Source organism: Anomaloglossus baeobatrachus, chromosome 8, assembly GCF_048569485.1.
Source record: "Anomaloglossus baeobatrachus isolate aAnoBae1 chromosome 8, aAnoBae1.hap1, whole genome shotgun sequence".
Classification (NCBI taxonomy): Eukaryota; Metazoa; Chordata; class Amphibia; order Anura; family Aromobatidae; genus Anomaloglossus; species Anomaloglossus baeobatrachus.
This window is the reverse complement of record NC_134360.1, coordinates 97479659-97500882: the sequence shown is the minus strand read 5'-3', so window position 1 is coordinate 97500882 and position 21224 is coordinate 97479659. Positions and strand designations below refer to the sequence as shown.

Sequence of the window (21224 nt, the reverse complement as noted above, 5' to 3'; positions counted from 1 at the left end):
TTCTTCGTCTTCAAGCCAATTATCTAATGTAGGTAAAAGATATCTTGTTTTAGATGTTCAATCTAGCATGCCATTTGGTACCATATTAAAATCACCAAAAAGAATCAAATCCCCCTTCTGAACCTCTCTGACAATAGTCATCAACTTATTAAGGAAGTGTATCTGGCCTCTATTTGGTGCGTATACATTAACAAATGTATATATTGTGTTGTTGATTTTGCACACTATTATGCAATACCTACCTGCATTATCAGATACCTTAGTAATAAGTTCAAAGGTTACAGAATCTCTAATTAGAATAGCCACTCCAGCCTTTTTTTTTCATTTGAGGAAGTATATTTGTGGGGAAAACGTCTATGGTTGAATGAAGGCGGTTTGGAGTTTTTAAATTTTGTCTCTTGGAAACCTACAACATCCGCCTTTGATTCATTCAGGAATTTCCATACCGCAAATCTCTTCCTTGGACTGTTTAGTCCCCTGACATTATATGTCAAGAGATTAAGTGTCATTAGCAATAGTATTGAAAAAGGTGGTTATTCCGAATGTTGTGTGGGGTAACCAAAGATTAGATTCGTATAAACATATAACTTGACTATTATTTTGTTCCTGTATGGAAAGAAAAAGGTTAAACACAAGTAATACAAACAAGAAAAACATAACTGTATAACATAAGTCCCAAAGTCTTCCTGGAGGATCTTGATATGGAAATGAAACCCATTTCAAGAATCACTCCTGATGGGAGTTATGTTCAACAGCCAATGTCTTACTCCAACCTCTTTTATGAGTGGATATCCAAATCCAGTGATAATGAAGTGTTCTTCAAATCCAGGTGGTGGACCATAAATATTGTCCAACTAAATTGATGAGCCTAGAGAAGAAATAATAAATCAAGATGTAACGAGTCCAAGATCCTTCAGCATCTTCTTGCCTTCTTTCGCAGAGATGATAGACAAAGTCTTTCCTTGATGATGGATTAGGATCTTTGTAGGAAATCCCCATCTATATGATATGTTGTTCTGTCTAAGTAGTTGAGTGATACTATTGAGACTTTTCCTCTGTAGAATGGTTTCTTTAGATAAATCCGAAAAAATCTTTAAATTCTTGTAGGGTGAAGGAAGACTCTTGTGAAGTGTTAGGTATTCAAATAGTTTTTCTTTCGTTTTATAGAAATGTATCCCGAGAATGGTATCCCTCGGAGTGTCTTGTGATATAAATTTTGGTCTAGGTAGCCTATGAACCCTATCTACAGTCAAATCCAATTCTGACATGTTAGGCAAGGTTGTTTTCAGTAGTTTCTGGATATATTGCAAAAGTTCGTTATTTTTGACATTTTCAGGAATGCCTCTAACCTTAAAATTATTCCTGCGATTCCTGTCTTCTTGGTCAGTTTTTGTTTCAAAATTCTGATTTCTTCTTTCATTTTCAATTGCTCTATAGCGACCACTTTGGTATCTTTTTTCAATGAATCGACTTCAGTTTCTGTTTTTTTAATTCTTGTGGACATAGAATTGAAAGTTGATCTCATTTCGTTGAACCGTTGATCTAAGTCCGACTGAATTGACATTCTGAAATTAGAAAGTGAGTCCGAAATGAATTTTTGGAGTGAGAGTATATCTTGTGATAAAATAACATTTTCTTTTACAGCTCCTAAGTCCATCGGTGAGGTATCAGGTGGGTTATTTTCGACATCCAAGCGTGCTCTTTGTTTATCTGGACTGTTGAGTGAAGAAGAAAGTTAATTTCCAGAATCTGAATCTGAATCCATGGCCCAAGCATCCCAGTCAGCATCTCTGTTTTTTGACGCATCCTTTTCTTTTTGTCTTGAGCCTCTTTTCTTCTCTTGTTGGCGTTTGTCTTTAATTATTTAATTAATTGGTATCTTTTTTCAATGAATCGACTTCAGTTTCTGTTTTTTTAATTCTTGTGGACATAGAATTGAAAGTTGATCTCATTTCGTTGAACCGTTGATCTAAGTCTGACTGAATTGACATTCTGAAATTAGAAAGTGAGTCCGAAATGAATTTTTGGAGTGAGAGTATATCTTGTGATAAAATAACATTTTCTTTTACAGCTCCTAAGTCCATCGGTGAGGTATCAGGTGGGTTATTTTCGACATCCAAGCGTGCTCTTTGTTTATCTGGACTGTTGAGTGAAGAAGAAAGTTCATTTCCAGAATCTGAATCTGAATCCATGGCCCAAGCATCCCAGTCAGCATCTCTGTTTTTTGACGCATCCTTTTCTTTTTGTCTTGAGCCTCTTTTCTTCTCTTGTTGGCGTTTGTCTTTAATTATTTTGGGAATTGCTCCAGCACTTGGATTCCCAGGTGAAATATTTGTTGTGTTAGTTGGTGCCTCTTTGGTGTTTGTTGATGTAGTCGAAGTATTTTCCTCTTTTCCTTTTCGGTTATCTTTTTGAGACATTTTGTTTCAGGAATATTAATATTATATAGTAGGTCACTTAAGGGATTAATTATAGTTTTTAAACTTGGTGTATAACTAGTTTGCCTAATCTATTATATCTCTTTGATGTCTAGAGAGCTTTACTATCCATTACCACTGTCAGCAATCCCGCAATGTTTTAGTCTCAATAACTTTTTTGTGCCAGCTTTATTTTTCTTGAACGATGTCTGGAATTATGCAGGGGAGAGTCCTCTCTCCCTTGAGTATTGAGATTAGTTGGACCACACTTAGTTTAGGCTGTCAGATGTTCAGAAGTGACTGACATGCAAGGGTTTATATTAAAGTTGCACTGGTATTCACCTATGCAGTTTACACAGGCAATAATAATAACAATAATAATAATAATAATAATTACGTTGTACCAGCTTAATTTTTCATAGGGTATGCCTAGAATCATTCAGTAAAGGGCTCTCTTTCTGCCAAGTGTCAAAACAAGTCAGACCAGGTTTTAGTATTATGGTCAGAAGTGTCACAACTGAGGATATAGAACAGACCTGGGCAAGAGGCGGCCCGCGGGCCACATCCGGCCCGCCTACTCTCTGTGACCGGCCCGCCCGTCTTCAGCCGGTGCAGTGGAGCCGGGCTGCAGCGTTCCGAGCAGGGAGAGATCCTGCAGGTCTGCACAGTAAGTGCAGGCAGCGGAACGCAGGAGTCTTTCCTCTGTTCCCTGCCGGCACTAATTGTCAGTGACACACGCGCCCGCTCTGACGTTGTCAGTACTGCGCTGCGTGTGTCATTTCAAAGTTCCCGCCCGGCAGGAGAAGGAGCAGCACAGCAGACGGAATAATTCATCCTGCACTGCAGGACCTGTGATGACGTCACGCCCATGTGACTGTGTGGGAGGAGACACAGGATGCCGGGCAGAAAGCAAAGATACTGAATTCTGAAGGAGATGTGGACACACGATGACTGGTAATGAGAAAAGAGGGGACATGAGGGGGAGGGGGGCTGCAGGGTGAGTGGCATATGAGGGAAGATGGAGCTGCAGGGTGAGTGGCATATGAGGGAAGATGGAGCTGCAGGGTGAGTGGCATATGAGGGAAGATGGAGTTGCAGGGTGAGTGGCATATGAGGGAAGATGGAGTTGCAGGGTGAGTGGCATATGAGGGAAGATGGAGTTGCAGGGTGAGTGGCATATGTGGGAAGATGGAGTTGCAGGGTGAGTGGCATATGTGGGAAGATGGAGTTGCAGGGTGAGTGGCATATGAGGGAAGATGGAGCTGCAGGGTGAGTGGTATATGTGGGAAGATGGAGTTGCAGGGTGAGTGGCATATGTGGGAAGATGGAGTTGCAGGGTGAGTGGCATATGAGGGAAGATGGAGTTGCAGGGTGAGTGGCATATGAGGGAAGATGGAGCTGCAGGGTGAGTGGCATATGAGGGAAGATGGAGCTGCAGGGTGAGTGGCATATGAGGGAAGATGGAGTTGCAGGGTGAGTGGCATATGAGGGAAGATGGAGTTGCAGGGTGAGTGGCATATGAGGGAAGATGGAGTTGCAGGGTGAGTGGCATATGTGGGAAGATGGAGTTGCAGGGTGAGTGGCATATGAGGGCTGCAGACTGACAGAAGGATATGAAGGGGTGCAGAGTGTTTGAGAGGGGTAAGTTGGGGTACAGGCAGGGTGAGATATGTGGGCAGGGTGTGTGACATATCGGGGTGGAGTGTGTGTGATCTGGGGGGTGCAGGTTGTATGGGGAGCAGGGTGTGTGACATGGGGGTGTAGTATATTACAGGTGTACTATATGGAGGTGTACTATATTACAGGTGTAGTATATGGGGTGTAGTGATGTAGTATATTACAGGCGTGCTATATGTAGGTGTATATAGTGGTGTAGTATATGGGGGTATAGTGATGTAGTATATTACAGGTGTACTATATGGAGCTGTAGTATATTACAGGTGTGCTATATGGAGGTGTAGTGATGTAGTATATTACAGGTGTGCTATTGCTATATAGGGGTGTAGTGATGTAGTATATTACAGGTGTGCTATATGGAGGTGTATATTACAGTTGTGCTCTATGGAGGTGTAGTATATTACAGGTGTGCTATATGGAGGTGTAGTATATTACAGGTGTTCTATATAGGGGTGTAGTGATGTAGTATATTACAGGTGTACTATATGGGGGTGTACTATATTACAGGTGTAGTATATGGGGTGTAGTGATGTAGTATATTACAGGTGTGCTATATGGAGGTGTAGTATATTACAGGTGTTCTATATAGGGGTGTAGTGATGTAGTATATTACAGGTGTACTATATGGGGGTGTACTATATTACAGGTGTAGTATATGGGGTGTAGTGATGTAGTATATTACAGGTGTACTATATGGAGGTGTAGTATATTACAGGTGTGCTATATGGAGGTGTAGTATATTACAGGTGTTCTATATAGGGGTGTAGTGATGTAGTATATTACAGGTGTACTATATGGGGGTGTACTATATTACAGGTGTAGTATATGGGGTGTAGTGATGTAGTATATTACAGGTGTACTATATGGAGGTGTAGTATATTACAGGTGTGCTATATGGAGGTGTAGTATATTACAGGTGTACTATATGGAGGTGTACTATATTACAGGTGTAGTATATGGGGTGTAGTGATGTAGTATATTACAGGTGTAGTATATAGGGGTGTATTATATAGTGGTGTAGTATAATGCAGGTGTATATGGGGGTGTAGTATATTACAGGTATATGGAGGAGGTGTAGTATAATACAGGTGTATATGGGGGGTGTAGTGATGTAGGTTAATACAGGTGTAGTATATAGAGGGGGTGTAGTGATGTAGTATATTACAGGTGTAGTATATGGAGGGGGTGTAGTAATGTAGTATATTGGGTAGAACTGAGGTAATTATATTAGACCGGCCCTCTAAACCAATCCCAATTTCTCATGCGGCCCCATGGGAAAATTAATTGCCCACCCCTGCTATAGAAGATCTCTGATATGTAAACTGCATATAAGTCTGTCAGGCTGGCTACAGTTGTTTGCACCACTGATTTCAGCCGCCGATTTATCCTGTGAATTTGCACAGATATTATCAATTATGATCTTAATATATTTATTAGGGTCTCTTCTTATCAAGTGTAGTTCGTTTTAATCAGAACAATTTCTCCAGAAAGCTGTCAAGAATGCTTTCTGTCAGGGCAGTTATCCTGTCATAGATCAGAGTTAAACAGGGTTCATAGGCATGACATTTCCAGGAGGGATTTTCCGGTCGTTGATTCCTATATTATTCCCAATTACCTTTACCCGGTATCAATAATACACGGACACTGCTTGCGACTTGGTAAAAAATGGCCACAGCAGCCCTTTATTGCCTATTGTTTACACACTAACACAAGGGGGCGCCGTCCAACGGGCGTCCCCAACATTTAACAATAGGTAATACCATAATAATAATAATACAGTACGTAATACAATACGTAACCCTGGGTAGGCCCGGTCCAGAAACCACCTTACACCCCCAAAACATGATCCCTGGCCGCAACACACACTGGGCCGGAGATGAGGTATGAATCACCTACGGATCAATACCCCCCACCTTGCAGGACCCATGCCTGCAAGATCCTTGTAACCGGAGCCACTATATCCTACAAGTGACTCTCCAATCAAATAACATTATCCGTTAAACCGCCTCTGGACCAGACCTACCACTGCCATAAGTCCGGTCCAGAAGCCATACTCCACCACCAGAACACAATCCCTGGCCGCAACACACCGACCCAGAGATACGAGGCATTAATCACATACGGATCAATACCCCAACCTTGCAGGACCCCATGCCTGCAAGATCCCTGTAACCAAAGCCACTATATCCTACAAGTGACCCTTCAAATCACACAACCGTCAGAAACACGATCCCTGGCCGCAACACACCGACCCAGAGATGGGGGCATTAATCACCTACGGATTAAAACCCCCCCAAGTAGCATCAAGTATCAACCGTGTCTCAAAACCTTACATTCCTCTTTACCTCCAACTCAATATTATCCCCGGCTGCAACCTCCAGCCCAGAGATATGAGGCATCAATCACCTACGGATCAATCCCCCATGTGCATAACAGTAACTGTGACCTCAAAAACCTTAAAGCCCGTTAGCGACTTTAATCCAACAACATCCCCGGCTGCAACTAGCCCAGAGATAAGAGGTATTAATCACCTACGGATCAAAACCCCTATGCCTTGCAGAACCACGTGCTTGCACTGCACTTGGATCCAGAACCATGACCCTAACCAGTGACTCCTCCTGCGATTACCATTTCACCAAAATGGATCACTGACCATAACAATGGTCCCATATTTAAATGAGGTAAAAGTCACCAAAGGAGTAATACCCTTACCCAAACCAAAAACACCCGTACTTTCAATTACCTATCACCTGGGGCACTATAGCCACCTGTGACTCCCTGGCAACCATCAACTCCTTAATATATAATCCTTGGCAACAACCCTGACCCATACATAAGGCATTGATCACCAACGGAGCAATACCTACTCCCTGCAGACAACCTTGTACCTGCAGGTCACCAGTAACCGGAGCCACTGTACCTTCCCCAGTGGCTCTCCATCCAAACACCAGTAACAATTAGAGCTCCTCTGGTCCAGACCTACCCCCGCTGCTGTGACAAAGGACATAATCCCCATTATTTATGCTGACCATACACATATACATCATACACATCATATACATATACATATATTCCCACATTACCCCCATCTTATTCACCCACTTACAAGAATCCCAAATGACAATATACATCACAATCCACATAGAAATCTCTTTTGTTTCGTTTTTTTTTTTTTTTTTTTTATTATTATTATTTTATACACGACACTTCCTCCAATCCTTTCTTTTCTCATTTTTTTTTTTTTTTTTTTGTTGTAATGGCTCTAAAAATTGAATAACTATACATGCATATAAACACACCAATAATAACAATACACAATAGAAGGGAGGGTGGGTGGGAAGCTTTCATCCAGGAATTGCAAGAGGAGGTAATGGACTCCCACCTCCTATATACACCATAAAGCTCCCTCCTTTCCTTCCACCACACTCCACCCCCTAACCAATCACCTTCTTTTCCTCATTGTTAAACGAACCAACACTGTTTAACCCCATCAACTCCCTACCCTCCGGGCTGTCATGTCGCCCCTACACCCTATGGGTTCCATGGCTTTCTGTACTGACAGGAATTCAACACTGTCAATTCAATTGGGAAGAGCCGGGTAAAGTTCTGGGACTGTCGCATCTAATGGATGCAGTAATTCAGGAAAGCTTCAAGAGGAACCTCAAGACCCACCTCTTCCAACAAGCCTACAACCTACAATAGCCCTCAGTCCAGTAGACCACTGCGCAACCAGCTCTGTCCTCACCTATTGTACCATCACCCATTCCCTGTAGACTGTGAGCCCCCGCGGGCAGGGTCCTCTCTCCTCCTATACCAGTCTGTCTTGTACTGTTAATGATTGTTGTACGTATACCCTCTTTCACTTGTAAAGCGCCATGGAATAAATGGCGCTATAATAATAAATAATAATAATAATAATAATAATTTCAGCTTTAAATAATTCTCTTGTACCAAGTCAGAATTGCCCCAAAAAGATCTTAAATTGTAGGTGGGGATGTTTCTTACTCCTTTGAGGGCAAATTTAGTCGAAGTAAATTTCCTGAATAGCTGTAACTTATGTTTTCTGAGGTGTCCCCATGACAACTAGATGGCTCCCTCACTACATAAAAGCAGTTTGCTGTCTCCTCAGAGGGATGTTATTCAGCAGTGTGAGGAGATTGTCCATTAATTGTGGGATAATTTAGATTATTGATAAAAGCAGATAAAGAATATTAAATTATTTGTGAGAAATTATCTTCTCTGGTGTTTAGTAGTAGAATAATTGTCCTGTCACAGAGGCACCTCCATGCGCCACTTACAGCTTAAGGAGACCTGGGTTACAACTATTTTGATGTGAAATCTGTCAAATTTAGTCTCTAAAGGCTCCTCATGTCTTCCTGAATCTTTTATACTTCTTTTTTACCAGAAATGGATGAGTTTTATCTTCTTCTACGTCACTTTTGAGGTTGGAGATACAGCAGCAATTAAAAGATACGTCCTGTGTCATCCATCATTAGGCCACGCCCCCCCTGTTCCAGGAATGTACGTGCGCCTGTGTGGATAGTGTCTACACTTGCAAACTTCAAACGGACTCTGAAAACTCATCTGTTCAGAAATGCCTATAATCTACAATGACGCCACTGCCCCACCACCGTGCGGAGCTGCCGCCCCACCACCGTGCGGAGCTGCCGCCCCACCACCGTGCGGAGCTGCCGCCCCACCACCGTGCGGAGCTGCCGCCCCACCACCGTGCGGAGCTGCCGCCCCACCTACACCCCACCTACTGTCTCCTCCCCAAAATCCTTTAGGATGTAAGCCCGCAAGGGCAGGGCCCTCTTCCCTCTGTACCAGTCTGTCTATTGTAACTTGTATATGTATTCTGTATGTAACCCCCTCATGTACAGCACCATGGAATCAATGGTGCTCTATAAATAAACAATAATAATAATAATAATAGTGCCTTGCAGAGTGGTGCTCAGCGAGCAGTATGAGGAGAATTCAGAGATCCAGCATATAGAAGAATGAGGCGGCAGCTCACTCTGTCAGTAACACGAAACTTTTTATTCTGCGGTTGCAGACATATACAGGAGCAGTGAGGGGGGAGAGAGGGGTGCAGGGGCGAGGAGCGGACGACAGCCTGTTTCGCGCTGTATAGCGCTTTGTCGAGTCCTGGAAAGTGCTGACAGCTGATCATCTTTAGGCTATGTGCGCACGTGTGCGTAATTCATGCAGTTACGCTGCGCTTTGTAGCGCAGCGTAACTGCATGCGTCCTGCGTCCCCTGCACAGTCTATGGAGATTGTGCAGGGGCCGTGCGCACGTGGCATCTTGGATGCTGCCCGAAGCGCTGCGTTCAAGAAGTGACATGTCACTTCTTCCGTGCGCTTTGCCGGCAACTCCTGCTCTGTCTATGGGAGGAGCTGCAGGCAGAGCGCATGGAATCGGCTTTTTTTTTTCCTACGGACATTTTCTGCAGCGATTTGAAGCGCACGTGTGCTCTTCAGATCGCTGCAGAAAATTCTGCAGGGTTAGTACGCAACGTGCGCACATAGCCTTATGAGTCATCCCAGCTGACGTAAGTGCCGTTAAAAAGCAGATCAAAGCTGCTAACAAATAGTTACTAACAAAGCCGCAATGACACTGCGGTAATAGAACAAACATGTATACGATGGTTACATTAATTGCGAAACAGTTAAATTCCATTCATAGTATAACTTTACACATTTTCATGTGACAGTTGTCATAGATTTTGCAACCTGTGTGCATGTAAATAGCAAGAGAAAAAAAAATCTGATCATTTATCAGGACATAAGCTTAAGGAAAGGACATGGGAAGGTCTAGGTCAAGATGACCTAATGCACAGGGGCTGACACCAATTTTTTATACATTATTCATATGTTCAGACCTTTTTTTTGAAAAAAGTACTTTTTTTGTAGGGACGCTATTTTAGGCAGATGTTCAAAGATAATACTGTACATATCCCTTAATTTACTATATGTTTATTTTCAATTTGTATTCTGTGACTCCCCCTCATATGTATAGCATTATATATAATTAATTGTAGCGAATAACGGATTAATTTTTATAGTCATGGCGTCCTGACTGAATGAACGTTCCTTTCTCTAATAAGAAGCGACAGGGTTTATAATGTCAAAGGATTAATTCCTTGTTGGTTTTTTATCAGTTATTCCTTACAAATATTAAACTTATGTCTAAAACCGTTCATGTTTTTTATTTTTTATTTTTTCTCATTTATTATTATCTTATTTGTCTAATATTTGAAAAACCATGTAGCCTCTTTTTACTCTCCCTCGTCCATGATTCTATTATTATTTTATATGTATAAGACTATTATTTGGCATCTTTTGGGACAGAGGCCAATGGGGCATAGCAAAAAACAGATTTTAAAACAGTGAAATAATTATTTTCCGTAATTTATCATAAATCGTGACAGTATTAATATTTCATTATTGTTCATGTATATTCATATATCTACTGCTGCTATAAACTGTGCTAATGTCTCATAATTTATAGCCTCGCTATCAAAAATGTGTCACATATGACCATCTGAGACCCAAAATGTCAAAAAAGTCTATTATCTTTATTTGGACTGTAGGGAGAGAAGGAGAAAAATCTTTTTTAGAGGAAGGGATAAATCAGAATCAGAAAGTCAAAAGGAAGAAAAGAAAGAAAAAAAGACACGTTGTAAGTAATAGCGAAGATATGATACTCTAGATGGCCTAGTTATAGCGAAACTCTGAGGGGTAGGACGTTCATGCAGCTAATTTTTTATACTATGTTGTTATTCGTACTCATTTTTATGTACTCATTTTTTATGCTATTTTAGACCTCCTAACAAAATGGCGAGGAATAACCTTTTTAGTTGGTAGACCATTATAAAAATGCTGCCATATCATTACGGTCGTTAAGGCCTAAAGGGCCCATTGCTCTAGTTTTAATTATGAGACATGCTTCCTTTTGTAATAGCACTTTATGAGTGTCCCCTCCTGTACCAGAAGGAGAGACTCTTAAGACCCCTGCAAACCTAAGGGACTCTGGATTTCCAGCATGGTGTTCTCTTACGTGCTGGATCAGCCTGGGAGAGCCAGCACCAGAGAGAATAGAATTAAAGTGTTCACGGAAGCGCACGTATAAGCAGCGGATGGTTTTCCCGATATAGAACCGTAAACACAGACAGAAGATAACGTACACAACGTTTTTTGTTTTGCATGAGATAAAGTCTACCACATCGAGACTGACATATCCAATACGTAGCGTTTTATCTATTAGGTGGAAGGAGCAAAAATTACAACTTCCACACTTGAAATTGCCTGCCAGTGGAGTTTTTTGTAACCATGTGCTTTTTTGGTCCTTCCATCTATTGCATACTAAGATGTCTCCCAAATTTTTGCTTCTTTTATACGTGACTAAAGGGCCTAGTGCCACCCTGTGTTTGAGATCTGAATCATTTTCTAAAACATGCCAGTGTTTTCTTATACTGGCTTTTATCTGGTTGTCCATGGGACCAAATTTGAAACTAAATAGAAAATTTCTATCATTGGGACCTTTTTTACTCTTATCCCTGTTATTGGTACTCGTGATAGTTTTTTTTTATCAGGCCCTTCTGATCTCGAGAGCATACGTAATTTTGCAGCCTCGATGATAGGGGAGGGGTATCCTCTATCCTTGAGGCGATGCTCAAGCTCCAAAAATTGCTTATTATGGATTTGGCTGTTATTATTAATTCTTTCAATCTGAAGGAATTGGCTGAAGGGTAGTGATTTTTTTGAGTGAGGAGGATGATAGCTATTGAAATGTAATAGCGTATTTTTTGCTGTGGGTTTTCTGAAGACCTCCCGGGTGAGGAATCTGCGATTTAAGGTCAATTTTACATCCAAGAACTCCAACTCTGTGTCTCCAAAGACATAAGTAAATTTCATATTATAGATATTATGAGTATTAAGATAGGTCACGAAATTTTGAAACTCTCCCTCGGATCCATCCCATACGATAAAAATATCGTCAACATATCTTAGGTATTTTTTGATATGTCTTAAAAAAGGGTTTTGCATACTGTAAATCAAGTTGTTTTCTAAGGCCGCCAAGAATAAATCTGCAAAAACACATGCTACGGGGGTACCCATAGCGGTACCCCCGTATTGTTTGTACCATTGAGCTCCAAACTTGAAGGAATTATTTTTAAGAACTAAATTTAAAGCCTCCTCAATGAAGTCGATAATTTTTTGTTCTACTTGCAGTTTTGAAAGTAAATCCCTTATTGTTAGAATCCCCAGATCTTGTGGGATCCTAGTGTATAAACTCTCGATATCGATAGATGTTAAATGAAAGTTGTTCTGCCATTCGAAGGTGTCTAATACCTCTATGAAAATCTTAGTATCTCTTATGAAGGCTGGGATTTTTTCCAGTAAGGGGTTTAACAGCCAATCCAGATATTGTGAGATTGGTTCAAAAATGGAGTTGATACAGGACACTATGGGTCGGCCAGGTGGTATAGTCTTATTTTTATGAATTTTTGGTATGCAATACCAGTGTGGAGAGGATGGGTGCGAGGGGAGCAATTTTTCTGCTCTGTTTTTTGAGAGAAATCCATCCGTGACTTTTCTGTTCAAAAAACTACGAAGTTTTTCTTTATATTGACTTGTGGGGTCAAACAGTAGTTTAGAATACGTGGATGTATCATTTAGTAGTTTTTTGGCTTCTGTCAAATACATGTTTTTTGGCCAAATCACAGTCCCTCCCCCTTTATCGGGCCTCCGAAAAATCACATCATCCCAAGATGAAAGGATCTTTAAAGCTCTTTTCTCGCCTAATGATAAGTTTTGGGGTGCTTCAGGGTATAAAATAGCCTCTATATCACGTTTAACAAGGCTTTGGAAAAGGTCGATGGAATTCCCTGGTGTAACCGGGGGGTGAAAGCTAGATTTTAGTCCCCCAGAAAAAGGGGTTGAAGGGCCAGATGTATCCATACTATTGCATTGATCAATAATGTGGGGTTCAGTCAGTTCCAATAACAACAGGGCGTCCTCTTTTATGGAACCTAAAGCATCATCGGCCTGAAAAAAGCTGAGCGGTCCAATAGTTCTAGGATTTTTTTCAATAGAATGTGTTTGTTCCGAGGATCTGTCCCTGCTGTTATAGTACTTAGACAAATGCATTTTACGGCACCCCTTGCATAACTCAATGGAAAAATCACAGAAATCAAACTTTTCAGGGATGCAATAATTGAGTCCTTTGTTAAGGAGAGAAAGAATATTTTTATCAAGAGAGTGAGTGGAAAGATTCCAGACAGTCTCTTTTTCCAGGGAACTAATATTTAATCCCTCCATGAAACTTGTTTCTCCCTGCTGGGTCCGGCGATTTTTTTTCTTCCCCGTCTGATTTTCTTTCTAAAGGGATCGTTTCAGAAACATCGCCTGTGAGAGAAAAACTCATCCTTTTTGGTGGGGAGGGGGGGGGGGCGAGCGTCCCTACAAAAAAAGCACTTTTTTCAAAAAAAAGGTCTGAACATATGAATAATGTATAAAAAATTGGTGTCAGCCCCTGTGCATTAGGTCATCTTGACCTAGACCTTCCTATTTCCTTTCCTTAAGCTTATGTCCTAATAAATGATCAGATTTTTTTCAATTGCTATTTACATGCACACAGGTTGCAAAATGTATGACAACTGTCACACGAAAATGTGTAAAGTTATGCTATGAATGGAATTTAACTGTGTTGCAATTAATGTAACTATCGTATACATGTTTGTTCTATTACCGCAGCGGCATTGCGGCTTTGCTAGTAACTATTTGTTAGCAGCTTTGATCTGCTTTTTAACGGCACTTACGTCAGCTGGGATGACTTATAAAGATGATCAGCTGTCAGCACTTTCCAGGACTCGACAAAGCGCTATACAGCGCGAAACAGGCTGTCGTCCGCTCCTCGCCACTGCACCCCTCTCTCCCCCCTCACTGCTCCTGTATATGTCTGCAACTGCAGAATAAAAAGTTTCGTGTTACTGACAGAGTGAGCTGCCGCCTTGTTCTTTTATATTAGATGTAATAACAGGCAACTATGCTCAGCCCTGATCTCTGAATCTTCTATATAGTATAGAGTGGGACTGAGTGTGATTATTACACCTTCAACTTTCTTCTCACTGCAGTCAGTGTGATAAAAAATATACATACAGGAGGAAAACGGGTATATGCCGCGCTTAAAAACCACTGAGGCAGAACTGATATAAAAATTTCTTTTTTATTACAGCATTCCTAAGAAATTTTTATATCAGTTCTGCCTCAGTGGTTTTTAAGCGCGGCATATACCCGTTTTCCTCCTGTATGTATATTTTTTATCACGCATTCACGGGGCCGCTGCTTGAACCACGCGGACACTCACATGCGCTTTAAGGAGTTGTGACTGGCACAACCCCATCAGGTGAGTGTACCTATTTTCTTTCGCATCACCCCTGTTATATCGGGTAAGACCCTATTGCGCCTTTATCTCCCTACCTCTAGTATCTGCAGTCAGTGTGAGGAGAGAGGAATACAACTGAGCTGACAGCTGCAAAGGTGTTTGTAATCATAATCATGTCCGCTCTATACTACACAGTAGCTCCAGAGATCAGGGCTAAAAGCAGGGCCATCTATTAGTGATAGGCGAACCCTAATTGTAAAGTTCGGGGTCCGTGCATGGACCCCAAGCATGGACTTCTCAGGGAAGTCAGTGTTACTCTTTTTAATTTTTTATTTTTTTTTTTCAAAAGGAAAACGCAAGCGAAGTGGAGAGTAAAGCAGAACAGTTATACTTAGAGTTTCTGCATGGCTGTCACACTGTTTCGTGGTCCTCTCACTAAAGCTTATAAATATTCACTGCTTCCCCAACCCACCCTCAGTGACAACGTGTGTGATTGGATGCAATCAGACTGCCTCCCCCCCTCTATTCCGGCATCTGTGATTGCTTGCCCTTTCACTAGCTGTCTAGGTCCCCTAAGTGGGCTTTCAAAATAAAAAAAATAATTGGAATAAATAGCGTGGGGTACACTGTATTTTGATACCCAGCACAGACAAATAAGACAAATAAAGGCTGTCCTACTTGGGGATCAATACAGCTAGTGTTTTGGCAACCATTCACAGACGCCGGCATGCCGACATTCTGACTGCAACCAATCACAGATGCTACCACAGGGGATGGGCGAGTGATGCAGTGAATATTAATAAGCTTTAATAAGAGAACCCAGAAGCAGTGTGACAGCCACTTGGAAACTCAATAAGTATATCGTGTTTTTCCAAAAATAATACCTCCCACAAAAATAAGCCTTAGCAGGGATTTTCAGCATTTTCGGAGCAAGGCTTAAATATTAGCCCTACCCCAAAAATAAGCCCTAGTCGCGGTTCAATAATGAAGTGTCTATGCAGCTAAAAAAAGTTAAAGATACTGCAGGATGTTTCGGATGAGTCCCGCCCCAGCAGCGGTCGAACCTCTCGGATCTGGGGGTCATTACTCATGGCTCCAGGGTCTCCGGACCCGGGGGCTCGGGGTCACGCCGAAACGTGATGGGGTGTTATTTACAAGGGAGCTAAGATAGTTTGTGATGCCACCCGTGGTGTGCAGTAATAGGGATTACCTTTGCTGCCGTTGGAAGTACCCGGGGCGATTGAGTGGGGCAGCCAGATGTTGTTACCCTCCACGGGTAGGGAAAGGCCCCAGGATCCCGGATGGTGGGATGGATTACGGGGGGAGCGCAGGCTCGCTGGTAGCAGGGGTTAATCAGGTACTCACTCAGAAGGAAAGCAGACACTGACAACGTAGTAAACCAAGTCTCTGAGTGCCGCTGCCCTCTTGGGGAGCTTGTCCGGGTTCCATCCCCTGCAGCACTGCCTGGTGGTCTGTAACCTGCTTCCGTGCACAGAATTTTGAAAGTGTTCAGGTGGCCCGTAAGCTTGGAGCTGTCCGGGCCCCGCGCCCTACTATTGATAGCAAAGGAGCTTGCTCTCAGGAGCTCACGCTTGGGATTTCAGTGGGCTGCTTTGCTTAGGAAAGCCTTTCCCCCTCGTTGCTCTAGTGCCCCCGATCTCTGAGCTTCATGGGAACAGTCCATAATGGCCCTGCCGGGTTGCTTGAAGCTTCTCTCCAACCTAGGGTCTAGTACCCCAACGTGCTTTCGGCCGCAGACCAGCTATTGGACTGCAGCTGCAGACTGTCCCCCTCGACTAAGTCAGCACCCAGTCCCAATCTCCCGTGACCGGGTCTCCGACTCCTCCGGGTCCAGACCACTGTCTGCAACCCAATCTGCGTTTTCTTCTGGTAGCTCCAACTCCAACTTCCACACACTTTGCTCCCCTGGAGCCAACTCACTTGTCACCTCCCACCTCCCTGCCTAACCCCTAGGTGGGCGTCCCTATTCCAGCTCAGCAGCCCACTGGTGTGCCTGACAGGGTGTGGTGTGGAGTGTGATTAGGGTTTGTAAATGCTGGTGGAGTCAGTACTGCAAGTTGGGAACCCAGAACTATGGGAGTTTGAGTCCTGCACAGGGAGATGAAGAGCGTGCAGTTCCCTGTGACGACCTGACTAGTCCAGGGGCATCACACAGGACACTTCATTATAGACAGTGCACACCCTGCAATTATACTCACCAGACGCCGAGCAGAGGACCTGCAGTGATCGCACCCCGCACACATTCGATCTCACACACACAAACATCAGATCACACACACATCGGATCACTAACACTCTCGCCACATCCAGCGACACCGATTTCTTCTGGCTGGCAGAATCATGCGAGGCTGTGTGGTGGAGCACAAGGACCTGCCCCAATGCTTGCTTACAGGACCTGTAATACGTGACTTCCTCCCATCATTCCCTGGACCAGAAGCATTCTGTAATGCTGGATGTGAGTGCGTGATCTGATGTGTGTGTGATCTGTTGTGTGTGAGTGAGTGTATCGGCCACAAGCAAGGGAGGAGCTGCTGGGAGCGTGCACCGGAGGTCACAGGAGGACTTGGGAGCCATGCAGACATCCGGATCTGGTAAGTATGAGTCTCCTGGGAAGTGTGGGGGGGGGGGTCTGCATTTTTGGGGTGGTAAATGTACCCCCAACCATGTTTCTCCAAGAATATGACCACCTCCAAAAATAAGCCCTAATGCTTTTTTGTGGGGCAAAAAAAGTAAAAGAGACAGTGTCTTATTTTTGGAAAAACATGGTAATTGTTTTGCCCTAATGCCAATTTAGCTTACATTTGCAGCCATTTTCCTAGCCATTACTACTACCATTTTATTACACTTAAAGTTCTGGTCTCTTTGATTTATATGGGTTTATAAGTGAATAAAATACGCCCAAAACAATCGTGCAATCACACTTTTTTAGCAATTTTTCCACACTTGGAATTTTTTGCCGTTTTTCAGTACACTATATGGTAAAACTCATGGTTTGATATAAAAGTACAACTTGTTCCGCAAAAAGAAGCCCTCATATTGCAAATGATCTAAAAATATACTGCATAACCAGTAACGCACTCAAATATTATAGTGTTGGTCCCTTCAAAAATAGTCTGAGTAAAATGGTGGAAAAAGATGAGGGGAAAAAAAAAATAAATCTACTAAATGCCTTCTTATCTTATCTTACACAAAAAAAATCCCACAACAGATGACAAGATCATGGATACTATAAATTCTCTATTAAAGAAGCACTCCCAACAAAGTTATTGTTCTCTTAATATAGTCCAATCATCATATTGTTGTTACGGGGGGACCGGCAGATTAGGACCAGGGGTATATATCCCAATCGCCAGTCGGGGCCCACCGTGCTCCAAATGGTAATGGAGCTGCTGGCACCCTGTGGGTTAGGCGGAGACTATAGAGCTGGATGGCTCTGAGATAACTCAAGAAACCGGTCACGGGTGTAGGGACATGTCAGACCGGACGACAACCCAGTTAGCGTTTCGGTGGAGCGGACGCTACTCCGACCACGTGTGTAACAACACGTCAGGCCGGATGGTAACCAGTTAGCGTTGACCGAGAAGACCGCTGCGACAGCGCCCTGTCGGCCACGTGTGTAAGACAAGTCAGGCCGAGCGGTCCTCCGATTAGCGTTTCTGGCCACCACTCGACTGGCCACGTGTGTAAAGGACACGTCCGACCAGGTAGTCACACCAGTAGCATTTGACTGGGAAGCCGAGGAGGATAATAGGGTTCACACACCCAATCCAAGAACACCCTGTTAACTTCACAGGGGTTCTGGGGTGCGCTGTCCGTGCGCGTAGAGGGCACAACCGGACAGGTGGCGCATCAGGTACACTGTCCGTGTGCGTAGAGGGCACTCTTGGACAGGTGACGCAACAGGTATTCTGTCCGTGTGCGTAGGAGGCACAACTGAGCAGGTGACGCAGCAGCCGCAGCCCAGTTAACGCCACTGGACTGCTCTAGCACAACAGGAGCGGTAGCAAGGAAGCACGGCGCCTGACCCTCATGTGCTGAGCCACGAATCTTGGCGTGACAGGCACCGTTCGCCTAGCCCTACCTACCGCTTCCAACAAGGCTTATGCCACCAAGAACTCTAAATGAAGACTGCGCACCTCCATGTTGTCTCCAGCCCCTTTTATAACCTGGGTCCGCCCCAAACCCAGGGTGGAACCACCAAGGTCCAATAGCAGAGTGCCATGTCATCAGTGACGTCACATGCAACCTATCCGGAACCGCCACGTCATTGATGACCTCATGGCAGCCACGCCCCAAACACTTCACCAGTCATCGTCTGATGACCAATGGTGAGGTGCCAGATCATAGGGGCGGGCCTCTGCGAGCCAGTCCGGAGTTGCCACGTCATCTGGACACCTGACACCCTCTGCCCTATCAGGGCCTGCCACCTCACGGACATGCTCAGTGAGATCCTTACCGGACCTAGCCTCTGATGCACTAAGTGCCTGGGCATGATCAGTAGCCTGAGCAACAGGCTCAGAAAGGAGACTATCAGTTTGAGCATGCTCAGTAGGCACATCCCAGAACTTAGACACAGCACGAAGTCCAAGTACCTGTGCAAAGAGGCTGTTAGGGTTAATTGTGGGAGCATGCTCAGTATCCTGAACTGAGGACTTAGTCTCAGACATAACACAATCAGGCTGAGCATGATCACTAGGCAAAACACCGGGCTTAGACTCTGGCTGGGGTAAATCGGCGCACGCATGCGCACTAGCCGCCTCTCCACAATTAGACGTGGTGGAAGGAACAGCCAACTGGACGATCCGAGGCACGGCCAAGAACGGCAGCCAGCGCCTGGGCGCAACAGGAACCGCAGCAGGCTGCTTGTGGCTATGGCGGCGCCGGTTCGTAACAATTGTATAGCACTGTGTACATACAATTGTTCATTTTGCCTTTCTACCCAGTAAATTCTTCTTTTTTTTCTGGTGTATGTAAAAGCAGGAAGTCTTTTGTCCTAACATGAATCATTTCCCTCTTCAACTCCTGAGCCAGCTCCCTGCCAGTAACATTTGCAGTGACTCATGACTCATGCCAGTGAAAATAGACTTCATGTTACTATGTGGAGCTTAGAGGGATTCAACAGTCAAAGACCTAATAGAAAACAGAAGAATTAACTGGTAGAAAGGCAAAATTAGCAATTGTAAGTACACAGTGTTATACAATAAAATAATTGCAATATATTGAGAATTAAAAACTTTGATGGAAGTGCTTCTTAAATGTAATCTGCTTGTCATGATAATATAACAATTGAAGCTTGTAGATAAATATATGGTTGTCCACTTGGGTCAAGAAAATAAAATGTACAATTACAGTATGTATATGGCAAGACATAGGGTAAATTTGTCACAGGAAAAAGACTGGGGTGTATGGATCGACAGGCAACTCAACTTTAATGACCAGTACCAGGTAGCTGCTACTAATGCATCATGGTATACACTAAAAGAGGCATAGTTTTTCATGGCAAGAACTTAACTGCTTCTACACGAGTCACTGTTGCAGCCGCATTTAGAATTTTGTGTTCAATTTTGGTCTCCGGTGTATAAGAAGGACATAGCTAAACTAAAGCGGGTGCAGAGAACAGCAACTAAGGTTATTAACCCCTTCACGACTGGCTGATTTTGCGCTTTCCATTTTTTGTTTCACATTCTTCTTCCAAGAGACGTAACTTTTTTAATTTTCAGTCAATATGGTCATTTGAGGGCTCAATTTTTGCAGAACGAGCTGTACTTTTAAATAACAGCAAGAGTTTTACCATATAGTGTACTGGAAACTGCAAAATGCGGAAAAATTGCAAAAAAAAGTGCGATTGCACTATTATTTTTCAGATATTTTATTCACAGTGTTTACTACATGGTAAAACTGATGTCTCAGTGTGAAGTCTGAGGTCGGTGCAAGTTCGTAGACACCAAACGTGAATAAGTTTACTTTTATCTAAGGTGTTAAAAAAAAAATCAAAATTTGTCCAAAAAAAGTGGCGTATGTTTTGTGCCATATTCCGCAACTCGCACTGTTCTCACTTTTCTGGATCTATTGCTCAGTGATGGCTTATTTTTTGCATCTCGAGCTGGCGTTTTTAACCGTACCATTTTTGCGCCGATGCCATGTTTTAATCGCCTGTTAGTGCATTTTGTGCAAAATTTGTGGTGACCAAAAAACGTAATTTTTGTGTTTGGAATTTTATTGCTGCTACGTTGTTTACCGATCAGGTTAATTGATTTTATATTTTGAGTTATCAGGCATTTCTGAACACGGCGATACCACATGTGTGTATATTTTTTATTTTTTTTAACCCTTTAATTTTCAATGGGGCGACAGGGGAGTAATTTGAACTTTTATGATTTTTTTTTTTTTTTTTAATTTTTCAAAACGTTTTTTTTCATTTTACTAGGTCCTTTAGGGGACTATAACAATCATCAGTCTTATTGCTCAATAATTTCTCCAGATCAGAGCAGCATCGCTCAGACTGGGGAAAATGATCATCTCTTGTAACAGACAGTATTCGGCTGTTTGTTTACAGGACCTTGGTCATGTGAGCACAGAAGTCATCACATGACCCTGTGCTACCATGACAACCACTGGATCCATGTGATCACGTCACATGACTTCCGGTATCGGCCTGTAAGTAAAGTTTCAGCACGATCGTGGTTATAATGGCGCTGTCACTTATTGACAGCGCCAT

General features: G+C 43.1%; 1 protein-coding gene across 1 annotated transcript in view; it reads left to right on the top strand.

Moving 5' to 3' along the window:
- Positions 1-21224, top strand: part of GUCY2C (guanylate cyclase 2C) — a 686038-nt gene that overhangs the window by 243003 nt on the left and 421811 nt on the right.